Genomic DNA, 14,257 nt, shown 5'->3' on the forward strand with positions numbered 1-14,257 from the left:
AAGCACTGAAATTTGTGGTCAGCAGTTGCCGAGTGGCTTGAAGGAAGTTGGGGAGTGACCTGTAGATGACTGGAAGAACAATCTGTCTAAAGCTACTGTGGGGAAGAGGTGCTCAAGCAAAAGGACAGGCAACAAGCAGATAAGAGGGACCTCCCGGAGGATGTACACTCTTGTCACTAATGTAATTTTTATTTTCAGCGAAGTAAAGAATTTTGCTTTCGAATTCCAATTACGCATTCAGTAGCCCCACGTTTTTCCTTCGGCTGGCCCCGTTTTTGCTCAGATAAACCCTGGAAATATATCCTGAATGCAGTCACAGCACAGAGCACCGCTCCACCCCTCGCTCGGACTGGCAGTTCACAAAGATGTGCCTCACAAGCTAGGCTTCTCGCCAGGGCCTAGTCGCCTGTCAATTTCTTCAATTTACAGATGAAATGTAACAGGCTGTCCTCGCCACCAATGTAAAAATCTTTCTTTTTCTCAGTCCCTCTGTGTCTCTGTCTTTGTCTCTCTCTGTCTCTCTGCGTCTGTGTCCCTCTCTATCTTTCTCTCTCCCATTTAGGTAAGGAGAACATGTTCCCTATCATCTCATCATCTCTATGTTTAGAGTGTGAGACCCACCACACAACACCACATGGGAAAGTCATTCCTGCAACTGCCAGTTCTTTGCTTCTCCTTGGCAGTCTTCACTTAGGCTCTGGATAGCTGGTCAATTAAGAACACAAAATTATTTTTAAACTTTATGTTCAGAAGTCTTGAAAGGCTCGTCTTACATCGGAGTGTAGAATGTGATATGTGTTATTTCATCATCGATCTATCACTTACACCTGAAATTATAACTAAACTAAGTGTTTTCTTACACACTTCTAGGAAAACTTTCTGACGAGGAAATCTAATCTTTCACAAGTAAAGTAGAAGAGCGACAATATTTTTAAATATGTATCCTTATAATTATTTAACTTAGAGCCCTCTTTCACAATCTGTGTGTAATTTTCCTGTAGAATACGTTATGATTATTCTTTATTTAATAGTTAGTGCTAATTTCATGTATTTAGCCATTTATTTTTAAGTTGGTGCAAACACAAGAAAAAATGGAAAAGTATCATTTCAGGCTGCATTAGATTCTGGGACTAAGAAGGATAAAATCATAATTCCTGACCCCAGGGAGTTTGTGGTTGAGTGGTTAAAATTTTGAAAAGTAATTTTAGAGAGATGTGCAAAAGATGGTTGGTGATGGTATTCACTCAAATGCCCTCAAATGGAAATAAAAGAAAAACAAATTTAAAGCTTGCTAGTAGGAGGTCCAGAAGTTGGGTAGCTTCAAGGCTGATTTAATTGACTTTTTTTTTCCTGTCCTCTTTTCTTTTGTGACTCAGTTCTAACCTCAGCCCGACAGTGAGATGTTGTATTAGTTTTGGAGCTTACTTTCTTGCTAACAATGCCCAGAAAAAAGACAAAATGTCAGTTCCAAAAGCATTCATAGAATAAGTCCCAGGAAATCTTCCCTAACGTTCTGTTGTCCTAAGTTGTCATATACCATTATAGAACACAAAAAATTATGCCTAGATCCCTCAAGACAGAAGTGGTTGGATTGCTCTGAGTAATTAGATTTGTGGGTAATGTTGGTTGCTTAAATCATATCCAGGTTCTAGAAGCCAGGAGAAAGTTATGAGTGAAAGTTCAGTTGGGAAGAATGTCCACTCCTGCAGATGCCAAAGAGAGTAATGCACTCAGTCTAGGATTGCAGGAGAGGTCAGAAAAATGAATCTTTAAACAATTTAAACATAGTTTGTAATTCTGAGTAGGTGTTAGCCAAGAAATTGAAAGGGAAAGAGTGATAAAATCATTGTAAGGGCCGTGACATATTGGGCAAGATGCGGTGGTCTGTGGATCACAAGGCTCTGTGGGACATGCACACAAATTGCCTTGACTGGAGCGGATCTGAGTCCAGGTACTTACAATGTGGTCTGAAGGGACTCACCAGCTTTTGCTTTCATGTAAAGAGGTTAGGAAATATCTAGAAATAGCAAGAGTGAACTTTAGCTACCCTTATATGTCCTATGAGATTTCCTGAATAATTACGTACCAGGAGAGTGCCACACAAATACACGTATGTTTGTTAGCTTATAAGGAAAAGTTGATACACATTACCACCTAGAGCTAGAAGAATTTCTCTCACACCGTTTCTTTAAGAAATATAATTTATGAGAGCAAAAGAAGTTTGCATTATTTCTTGAAGAAGTATGATTTAGAAGAGCCTAAGAACTCTAGAGCCAGACTGAAGAATTTGGCTGAAAATTCTGGCACTTGTTCGCTGCTTGACTTTGCAGTTATGTAACTTCTCTGGCCCTCAGTTTATGTTCTGTGAATTGGGCATAATATAGTACCCACTTCAAATTATTTAATGGGTAGATGTGCCACCATATATTAACCCCCTTAGGAGAGACCCTGGTAAGTTTACCAGTGCCCTGAAACACTGCCTATCTGTTGGCGTGTGTGATTATTGTCTTCTGTAGGCTTCCATTAGAACCAAAGCTTAGGACACTAAAAAAGACAGAACAGCCTCTCTATGTTACTTTCAAGTAACATATAACTATAAAGACAGGGACAAGCAAGGAAGAGCAATTTCATCCCATGCCTTAAGCCGACAGCTCAGATCTCCTTGCTCCAATCTGCGGCTTTTGGGAGCGCAGCTTCGAGGGGGAAACGCGGCCTTGAGTCTAGTGAGTAGAGGTGAGCGGTGCGTTGCTTCCTCTGAAACGGGAAGGAACCATGAGCTTTTCTATTGTACCAGTTGTGAATATGAGCAGGATTCTGAAACAGCCGGTGCTAGAACGACAGAGGGGAAACAGGGTGTCCAGGGACAGGCACAGGACTCAGTGAAATGCCCTATTCAGAGCCGTGACTGAGAAAGGGGAAGGCGGGAGAAGCTGCGAGCGTCCTTGTCACTCACTGCCCGGTATTTCCAGCGCGCACGCTAGGACCTTGCTGCGGGACCGCGACTATGGACCCCTTTTACATCTGTCATACGTAACAAGTCACATTTCACGGATTGCATGTCTGTTTTTATCCTCTGTTTCTCCCATTTCTTCTTACCTTCCAGGTTAAACGAATCAGATATACCTTTAACCTTCTAATGCAGTGATCTGTGTGCTCTGAAAAGATACGTTCAAATTCTAACCCTTGGGACCTGCAGATGTTAGGAAAGGTCCTGCTAGATTGGGGTGGGTCCTAAATTCACACGGTGAATATTTATATAAATAGAGGGAGATTTAGGAACACTTGCAGAGAGAAGGCCATGCTGCAATGGAGGCAGAGACTGGTTACCTGTCCGTAAACCTAGGAACAGCAAGGATTGCTGAGTATTGTGAACGGCCAGACGAGCTAGGGAAATGCAAGTTAAAATTATTCTAGAGTCGTTAGATCGTGCAAGACCTTGTACACACCTTGATTTTAAATCTCTAGTTTGCATAACTGTGAAAGAATAAATTTCTATTGTTTTAAGCCAACAACTGCGGCAGTTTGTTATTGTATCCCTAAGGAATTAATAAACATGAACTAAAATATTTAAGACTCTAGAATATAGTATATATTAAGAACCTGGGGCATAAAGAAATTTCTGTGTCATTTTCCTGTGGCTGTAACAACAGCTGGTATCAAAATTTTCATCAGAAAGAAAGCAATATATTTGTGCAAGAAATTTGGAATTTCAAATAAAGGAGTGAACCTTGTGAGGGAGAACTGTTTTCTTCCCATTAGATATTACAGCTAATGCATATCCTGCTTGCTACCAATATAGATATTTATCATTATTCTGTTGCTATTTTTCTTAAATTTAAAAATACTTCTAATAATGCTTCTTTCCCTAGATCAGATTTGTTCTTTTTGGATGAAAATCATAATGACAGCCAGATCTTCCTAGGATGCCTTTATCAACTTTGGTTCTGCTTTGTTTTGTTCAGGCTTAATGAGGCAAATAAAGATTTACCAGTCCCCTGGACACTTTTATATTCCTCAGCGAAGGAATTTGAATGTAACGGTTGCTGATGAAGACAGACAGCATCTTGGTTAGCGCACATAAAATTGTTGTTTATTCAGCTCATAGCAAACACATTTTAAATTTAATTTCAAGCTTCTTCTTTCCTCTCCCTGTGAACTTTTGCTTTGGAAGGCTTCTCCTGGCCAAAATTCTTTCCCAAATTGGATAGACGTGCCACTGCTTCTGAGACCAAAGGAGCTTCCAAGATGGGCGGCCTGGGGCTCACGCTGTCAACACCACCACGGTCTGCAGGCCAGTTGCCAGTCGCTAACTGCGTCCAGGGAGATATCAGCTTCCTAACTGTTTTTCTCCCCCTTCCCAACCTAATTATTTGGAGGCCTTCAAGCTTTCCAGAAATATCTGCAATTAGTCAGATGGTGGCTGGGGCTTCATTTAAAATTACAATAGAAAATTTATCAAGACCATTTGGTCTAATCTCTCCCATCATCTTCCCAGCGGATTTCTCTTCTTTTCTCTGGAGGGTTAAAAATGAAGCCTGGTGATTATTACACAATTTTAAAGGATAAAAACAGTTATAGTGCTTGAAATTATTATTATACCATTAAGAAGAAAGATGTGTGTAAAGGGAAGTGCTTGTTAGCGTCATAAAGATTTTTCCCCCAGAATCTTAAACAATCAACAATTACTAGCTTTACAATCCCTGTTTACAGATGGTAGAGAGGATGCTGCTTTAACAAACCTGGGGTCCTGAGTTCATTCTCCACTAGCCTCTCAACCAGCTTCTTGTATTTAAGAGTAATAGCTGGTGAAAAACTATTGTTCAGTAAATATTGTTGCATATGTTAAAACATAACGATATGAAGGAAATTTGAGGAAAATACATTACATTATAATAAATTTTTTTCCAACTACTTTTGCATCACTTATGTCTATGTAGCAAATACCTGGTTGACCAAAGTTAAAAAGGGAAAACACTATATACTTACAATTTGAGCTTCTGCGATTTTCTAACTGTGTTCTTTATCCAGTTACAAGCTCTCTGAATTTCAGTACGCACCAGTGGCTTTGAGTTTTCAAACACATGCGCATGTTTCATTAAAGATTTCCTTTAATTCAACATTAAATATAAACTTGAAAGCCACTTAGTCTGCCATCCCCAATTTTATTCCATTCTCATCTTAGAATTAGCTACTTCGTGAGTTTTATATAAACACTTCCAGTTACATATGTGAATATACACATCAATGAAAAATGTATTAGCCACCTAAAACTTTTTGAAACTTACAGAGATGCCAAGAAATTATATATACTATCCAACAACTTTTTCTTCTCATTATCATGGTTTTCAAGATCTATTCTCAAAAATATATACTATTTTATAAAATATATGGTGCAATTCTTTAATGCATGAAAAGCAACATATTGCAGTTGTTAAAAGTTTATAGATTTTGGAGACACACACCATCTGAGTTTGTACCTTATTGCTGCGGGGATTTGGGGAAGTTCCTTACATTCTGAGTCTCCATTTCATCCTCAGTAAGGTGGAAACTGTGATAGAACTCACATCATGGAGCTACTGTGACAATAAAATATGCTATAAATACCTTAGTATAGAGTCTTTGCACAAGAAAAATAATATATCTATTTACAAAATGGAAGCAAACAAATAATAAACACTTTTTTTCATTTTATAATGTTACTCATAATGTTCTGAAGATCATATATATCTGTGATATATCGCAGATATCCATTTCTGTATCTGTATCTATATCTATCTATATCTAATATCTGTCTATCTATCATCTGTGTTCATGTGTGGAAATGTTCTGCAATAACATATTAAATATGGAAATGCAGGCAGAATTTATGTATTTCTGAATTTAAGTAACCCTGAATTGTTCTTCATATTGATTATACTGATTTGTGTTCCTAACAGTGTTTGAGAATTTCCATTTCCTATTTGTTTTTAGCTGACTGAAAGTTATCAAACTTCCCAAGTTTTGCCACCCTGATTTTGGTAAAACTGTGCTCATTTTTGTTGTAACTTTATTTCCTTGATGACAGATGAGGATGAACATTTTTAAAACTATCCTCTGGACACTGATTTCTTCTTTTGAGGATGGTGAACTATGCTTTGCATGACTTAGTGACCCAGGTTACTTTTGCTCACAGGAAACAATCCTTATTTCTCAGTGGTATCTTGACCCAATCCTGGCATATGAGTGCCTCAAATATTTGACTCCCGATAAACACACAGATCCACAACACTTTGTTACAGCTCACTATTTTCTTCTTTTTATTTATTTTCTTATCAATGCCATGTTCTCATGCTACTCACTCATCATCCCGACAGTAGTTTTATAATAATCTTGAAAACTGCTGGGAGTTTTGTCTTTCTTTGTTGTTTGCAAATCTATCTTGGCAATACTGTATTTTTGTCTCTTCTACATGGAAGTGAAGATCAGTGAGACACCAATCTGGAAGTTGTCTAAAGTGACATTTAATATTTGTATTAATTTTTAGAAAAACATCTCTTTGTAGTTCCCATTGAATTAATTTCCATTTAGCTATTCCTTGATGTCCTTTGAGAGTGTTTTGGAAGTTTCTTCTGATCAATAAAATAGAAATGTGCATGACCACATGCTGCAAAGTGAGAAGTGTATACACTTAAGACATTCTGCTGTTAAAAGAACTGTGTATAATTGTAATATGCAGGGAAAAAAATCTCAATATGATATTATTTAATTGGATTGACCTTTGTCCTCAATGAAGTTCCTATCAGCTCTTTGCCTCTATAGTAAAGAATGTTAATTTGAATTCTATTTCTTTTTTTTCCTGCTCAGGTAATAAAATAAAATTTGTATATAACAAAACCCACCAGAAGTGAGCATTTGGGAAGGAGATAAATAGGAAGTAAAGCACTTTGAAAAATCACATTTCCCCAAACTGAAAAAAATCACAAAGGTTTTGAGAGGCATGATTGCAACTAAAGGGTCAAATAAATGCTGGCCGTATTTGTGTTTACTCTCTCATGTCTTCACCTATCATTTGCCTTAGCTGGTAATTATAGATTTTTTTGTTTGTGAAGAATGTTTGAGAAATTTTGGCAGACAGAAATAATTTAAACACACGACTCCTATCTTAATTGGAAGCCATCACCTATTAGGTAAGTGGCATTGGGACAGTAAAATAATAGCCTATCTTCTCAAGATTAATATTATAGATTACAAGAACTATTACATATTTTGGTCCTTCTCTAATGAAATTGCTCATGTAGTCAACAATTTCCCTGTTCAGGAAACAGAAAAACTCTTACAGAAGTTCTAGATATTAAACATTTTTTTGAACCTATATAATTTCTTGATTATATTCTCTACTAAATTAAAGTAGCCGAGGGTCTATTGCTGCCTGAGAAATGATAATAAAATGATTTATTGTGCTTTGGAACCTAAGCATCTGGCTAAATTTTAGGTTCACTCTCTTATTGTACATTTTATCAGAATATTTTGGGAATAAATAAATAAATATTATGGAAACTAAATGATTATAATATAATAGTATATAAATACTATTGAAGTTGTACCTAGAAAATAGTAGGTAATCATTAAGTTTTAACTGTTACTACTTATTTCTTCCAATAAAGTCAGAGTTGTGAAGGTTATACACTTGTATATATTTTAAGTTTTTATTTAATGCAACTCATTTTATAAAATGGGAAATTATCACTTGAACAGATATTTGGTATTTAGCAGATATGATTTTTGATACTATACCTAATAAGCCTTCTCTAAAATGTAAGCGAGCATCCTATGCTCTGGTCTTTTACATTTCAGGATGAAGAGAAAGCTGATTTATGTGGGAAAAAGGAAGATAAGATGACTTTATTTTCTGTTGCCATAACCAAAAACTTGAGATTGGATGATTTATGAAGAATAAAGGTTTCTTTAGCTCAAAGTTCTATAGATAAGAGAGTCCACTAATATAGTGCTGGCACCTGATGTGTGCATTTTTGCTACATCATAACTTGGTGAAAGGCTTAGTGTAAAACAGAGCAAGCATTTGTCAACTCAGGTCTTTCTACTGTGCTTATCTATCTGCCAGTCCCATGCTGGAGACCCAACCCTGATGACCTTGTCTAAGCCTAATTACTTCCTAAAGCTCTTACCTACAAATACCATTAACATAAGAATTTGGGGTTTAATTTTCAAGATGAGTTTCAGAAAGCACATTCAAAGAACAGCATGTGAGACCAAGATCGAGTTGTGCCCTGCTACAAGGTAGGTATGCAGAAAGCAAAGACATTATTGATGCTGAATATCAGTGTCTGGGGAGAAGTCACACGCTAGATTCAGCCTTTCTCTTCCCAGTAAAATGCTGTGATCTATGGAATTTCTCCTTGACCACAAGTGTAATTCATCAGTGAAACAAAATTCCTAATGAAGCAAGGAAAGAAGCTGAGCGTAAAGCAAAACATAGGTTATTGGGTAACATTTAAATTTCATGGAAACCTATGAGTTAATAAAAGAGTTTTCCAATACAAGTTTTGAATAGAATTGGTGGGAGCAGCTACAGTTAGTAGTATTAGCAGAACACCATATTTTTATCACACAATGAAATTTGTCTATCAGCTTTCTGTCACTGTGACAAGATGTCTCAGATACACTTCAAAGGAGGGCATTACTATTTTGACTCATAGCTTGAGTAAATGGTCAGCTGTTTCCTTTGCTTTGGGCCTGTAGGAAGGCAGAACATTACGGCAAAGAGCAGGTGGTGGAGGAGCACCACTCATTTTGAAGTGATCAGGAAGCAGGGTGTTTTGGTTACTTTTCCCTCATTGATGGGACAAAATACCTGACACTCAAAATTAAGGAAGGAAAGGTTTATTTCGCTTACAGTTTGTGGAGGTTTCAGTCCATACTTGGCAGGTTACAAGGCAGAGGGGCACATGACAGAGGGCTACAGCTCATGGCAGCAGAACACAGCAAAAGCAACAAGCACAAAAGCCAGGAATCCCCGCAAACAGCCTCTTGCTCTCCCTTACATATGCAAACTATCCACCCCAGGGCAGGTGTAGCTCTCACACCCATAATCAATCAAACTCAAAAAGCCTGCCCCATGACCACATGAGGCTTTGGGGACACCCAGACACAAACCATAACACAGGGGAAAGTAGGAAGGACGCACTCCAGTGATGGCCTCCTCCAGTGAGGCCTTGGCTCCTAACGCCTTCGCAAGCTCCCAGTAGCACCATGAGAGGGGGACTGAGCCTTGCACTCCTGAGCTCTGGCGAGACATTTAAAATCCACAACATTCTCCAGTTCATTCCATTTTTCTAAAACTAGAAAATAATTCTTACCAAAACTGTGGATATACAGTACATATATTATTTCAAATATGTTATTTCAAGTTATGATCATCAAGATTAGTACTCTAGGAGCACACAGAACCTCAAACGCCTTCTTTCCAATAAATGCTCAAACCCTCTGCTCACCTTTCTCTCCTATGCCTTGCAATTCTATTCCACCCTTCGGAATGATCGCTGCATGTTACAGAGGAGTGTTTGTGCCCCTCCCAGCTTACATCCTGAGAGCTTAGTCCTCAGTGTGATGGCACAGTCTTTGGAAGTATAAATATTGACAAGGCCAGGAGGGTGCAGGCTTCGTTATGAGATTACTGCCCTTATGAACCATATCAGCGAGCTTGTTCCCAGCCCACGATGTGAGAGGAGGCATCCCTCTGTGTGCCAGGAACAGCGATCACAGCAGAACATCAGTGTGCCTGTAACTTGGTCTTAGAATTCTAGTCTCCAGAAATTGAGAAATAAATGTCTACATCTAAGCCACGCAGTCTGTGGAAGCTAAGACACTTTCTTTTCTTACCAAGCTGCTACCCAATGCTTGCTTCTATCCTCATCATCACCATCGTCATCATCGTCATCATCACCATCAGTGTCATCTCGGTCCCGCTCTTTATGTGTATGCCCGCATGTGTGTGTCTTCCTTTAGTAAGAGTTGTCAGACTTATTTTTAAAGACATTCTAATGCAATGTACTTTTACCATACATGTTATTGAAAATACTATACAAGTTCTAAGGTTAAAGTATGGGAACAACCCCATTGCGGTCCCATATTCTCTATGCCGACAGTAAGCATTATCACTTAAACATAAAAAGGTTTCCTGCTAGTCCTTTTACTCCATTAGCCCCCATCCCCAGCCCTTCTAATTGTGGTTACTCTCTCTTGATATTTGCCTATACTGCCGTGATACTGTGTATCTTGTACTCAAAAGTGTCTTTATAGTAAACAAAGAAGCTGAAACTTCAAGGCTACTTGCTTTGCAAACTTCTTCCAAAATGGAAAGTTTCTTTCCTAGAATGTAAATATGATCATGGTTTTATATATTTGCAATTTTGTTTTTTTTGAAATATTTTTCAAATTGCATAAATTTTATGAACCCACAAACACTGGGAATGACCTTGCTTATACTACACTTACTGAATTAACTATCTCCTCTATCAGAAGGGAAGGATATAGCTTTTTGGATGTTTTTCTTACCCTATAGCAAATGTATTGATCATCAACTTGCATAAAGTAGGATGTATCTGGAGAACCACGATGTTAAGTGAAAAAAAATCAGATGCACAAGTTTAAATACTATGTGGCTTCTCTTCAATGAGAAACCGAAAATATAAAGCATAAAATAAAAGAGAACAGAAAGACGTTTTTCAAATGGGAAGGGGAATAAGAGATGAAGGGACCGGGGAAGTGAGGAAGCAAATGGGGTTTAAAAAGAACTGAAGAACAGAATAGAGATTTTGAAGATAAGGTAAACGAGGGTTGCGGGAAGCAGGGAGGGAGAGGAGGGAAAGGATAAAATGAATTAAGATGTGTTATGTACCTGTGTGAACTTTCCACAATAAATGTAATCCTTATGTATCACCAACATGTACTAATAAGAAATGTAAAACAACAAAAAACTGAGGGCTGAATGAGCCTGCATAGCACCAAGTTAGAACAAGACTCAGGTAGAGTTAACTGGGAATAGGAAATGTGCCTACACGACGTGGATATTTTGTTTTCCCTTTTGTATGAAGTAACCTCATTGGTACATAAATCTTAACATGCTATCTAGTTTTTTACTATGCAGTAATTAACACATCTTATAGGGTATACCTTGCATTCACTACATTTAATGAAGAATGAGAAACACCTGACCTGTGGTACTACTTTCCACATTTTAGGCTTCAAAAGGGCCATGTTAGAATTCCTGCTTCTCACACTATACTTCATCTAAATTAAGGGTGTACAACAGAACTTTGTGCAAGGATACAAATTTCCTATAATAACTGCGCTATTCCAGATGGTAGCTAGTAGACACACGTTGTGATTGAACTCTTAAAATGTGGCTAGTATAACCAGGTAAATCAATTTCAAATTACACTTAATTCTAAAAACTTTACACTTAAGTTGTTTACATTAGCCTGCACATAGCCAGTGAGCTACCTCATTGGACACAGCAGCTCTAGAGCACTGATAACAATGTTATCCTCTGTAAAGTTTTAATTGGAGAAATCAATGCATCAGTTATAATGAACTAGGAAGGATCACCTTTGGGTAATTCCAAAGGCAACTTCTGTAGCAGAAAATCTATGGGCTATATTTAGGCTGCATGCCCACTTAAAAATGAAAACCAACCCATGGCAATATAATGAACTGAAAGTAAAATTTTGAAGGAAATATAAATTGAATGTAGAATGTTATAGTAAAATGAAGACAGAAGAAAAAAAATCCCTTGAAAGGTGAAATAGTCAAGAATCCACATGAAAATATCTCCTTTTCTGTCACTTACCCAGAGAAGAAAGCAGAACAAAAGAGAGAGCCCGGGAGGCCTGTGGGTGTCTGGGTTCGCTCAGAGCCAGACTGTTTCCTTTGTGTGAGAGCTCTGCCTGGGGTGAAGAGCACCCAGCGGCCGTCTTTCCCACACGAATGAGAAAGTGCCGCCGTTTTCCAGAATCGTGGAGTGAAATAAATTCTTGAGCCGAGGAACCACTGCATTAATGTGGAAAGGAGTGACAACTGTAAAAACATTGACATAAGGAGACAGGAGAGAACAGGGACCTGTGGTCCCAAGCGCTAGTCTCAACATAATCGCAGAAATTGCAGGCATTTGTAAAGTGGACTACTTGTTTTGCTAACTTGAAAAGGCAAACATTCCAAATGACTTGTTACTATAGTCGGCATTCCAAAGTCATTGTTTTATGCTTTTTGGTAAAAAATGGAAATTCAAATTATAACATCCCAGACCTTTCTGTACTGTAATTCGTGTGTGGTAAATTATGGATGTACATTCTCTGACAAAAAGATGAAAATATACCCCCGGGATACAAATTAAATTGCGTCCCCGAAATCCTTATTTGGTATGATTTTAAAAAGTGCTGCATCTCTTGTTGCTGTCTGGTGCATACTTATGATACTTTAGTGTGATGATGGGTCTTTCTTTGTTTTTCTTTTTTTTTTTTGGTTTTTTTTTGATGGGCCTTTTGTTGAGTTTCCTAAACAGGTAATTTCTGTAGCACATTCTTAATGTTTAACAATTATTTGATGACTCTTTTAGAAATTTAAATACTGCTATTTAAAAATTAACTAGGTGTACATGCGTTTCCAACTACAAGGGCAGAAAGAAAGCAACTTTTGATAAACCAGACTTTAGTACGTATTGGTGAATTTTTTAAATCATTAAGCATAATATAATTATCTTTTGGCTACTTATTCATAAAAGTGCATCTAGCATAGCTCCAAAAATGCATAAACTTTGACTTCTTGGGTTAAAACATTATTCCATATGTACCTTACTTCCTAAAGAATAATTACCATGAGGACAACTGTGATTTTGGTGCAAAATTCCTTCTCAGTTTGCAAAATAAAATGAGTGATACATCAGGAACCATAGTGAGAAGGTACTGGAGTTTTCTAGCTGACACCAAGTTACCTGATGGTAGATTCCTCTGAAGCTTTAGTTGGGTTTTACAACCAATGTTTTCTTTAATTTTTTAAAGCCAAAGTAATACATATATATTGTATATATATATGAAATGACTGTATTAGAACACTGCAGCTACTAATATTTTAAAGAATTTCTTATATTTTGTATCTTTAGGCTTACTTTAAATATGTAATCATACATTTTTAATACTTACTATTTCACTTGACATTAAACATTTAGCAGGTTTATCACTGCTTTATAATCTTCAGAAATGTAGCTTTTACTTACTGTGGACTTACCCATAGAAGACAGACTACATGATCAACTCAAAGTTTCAAGGAATTTTCCTGGTTCATAGATTATTTATAACTCTTAAAATTTTAAATTCCCAAATAGTAGGTTTGTAAAACAAAGAGTGAATTCAATTGGTAAAAGTTTCCTTTTCGTATGTATGGTTCATTCTGTTCTTTTAAAGTCAGAAAACTAATTTAGGAAGCTATGATTAAATTTTCAGACTCTGACTTCAATCTCTGCAGTTCAAGATACATCCGGAAGTCTTAGCCTAAGTGAAAAGCACCTGAGCAGGTTCTGTGCCTGAGGAACAAAGGTATGAGGCCCTGGAGACAGAGGGTCAGGGGTGGTCTCGCCTTCCTGAAGAGAAAGAGTTTGCTAGCAGGGAAAGGAAACTGCTGGTCTCAGTGCTTCTCAGAGGCTGTCATTCTCTTTCTTTCCTTTTTTCTTTCTTTCTTTGTTTCTTGCTTTCTTTCTTTCCTTTTCTTTGACAACAGCCAGAGGTAGTCATACAAGTCTTGAATATTACAAATAGGTTGCACTTTAGCATGGTGGAGATGAAGAGAAACAGCCTGTGAAAGATCAGAAAAACCAAGGAAGGAAGTAATTTCAAGACATAAAATAAAGTCACCAGAATCAGAGATGCCGAAGACACCAAAGAAACAGAGGAAAATTTCCATCAGACTTGGTGAAAAAGGTCTTTAGAGGCAGTTTGAGCAGAACTTTGAGGATAACCTATTCCCATTATTAAAAAGGAAGTATGAAATGAATGGATAAAAAATGTGTTCTATATGTTTGTGGGAGGCTGCTTCAGAACTGCTTCGAAGACGGGTGTCTGAGGAGGCATCAGGACCCGAGCCCTCTGGACAGGTGCACACTGCGACGCACTTAGAAAAGCATGACTTAGCATACACTACCAGGCACAGCTACATGGTTAAGTCAGTACACAGGATGTAGGCATGTGGTGATGGCTTATATACACTG

At 37.6% G+C, this 14,257-nt stretch overlaps 1 long non-coding RNA gene across 1 annotated transcript in view; it reads left to right on the plus strand.

Annotated features, from left to right (window-relative positions):
- Nucleotides 1-14,029, plus strand: part of LOC102007038 — a 30,777-nt gene extending 16,748 nt beyond the window's left edge. Inside the window, exons 2-3 of the long non-coding RNA XR_261229.1 lie at nt 13,497-13,589; nt 13,809-14,029. This is a non-coding gene — a long non-coding RNA (uncharacterized LOC102007038). The remainder of the gene's footprint in view (nt 1-13,496; nt 13,590-13,808) is intronic.
- The last annotated feature ends 228 nt before the right edge of the window (nt 14,030-14,257 follow it).

Source organism: Chinchilla lanigera, unplaced genomic scaffold, assembly GCF_000276665.1.
Source record: "Chinchilla lanigera isolate Chin_1 unplaced genomic scaffold, ChiLan1.0 scaffold00026, whole genome shotgun sequence".
In the NCBI taxonomy this organism is placed as follows: Eukaryota; Metazoa; Chordata; class Mammalia; order Rodentia; family Chinchillidae; genus Chinchilla; species Chinchilla lanigera.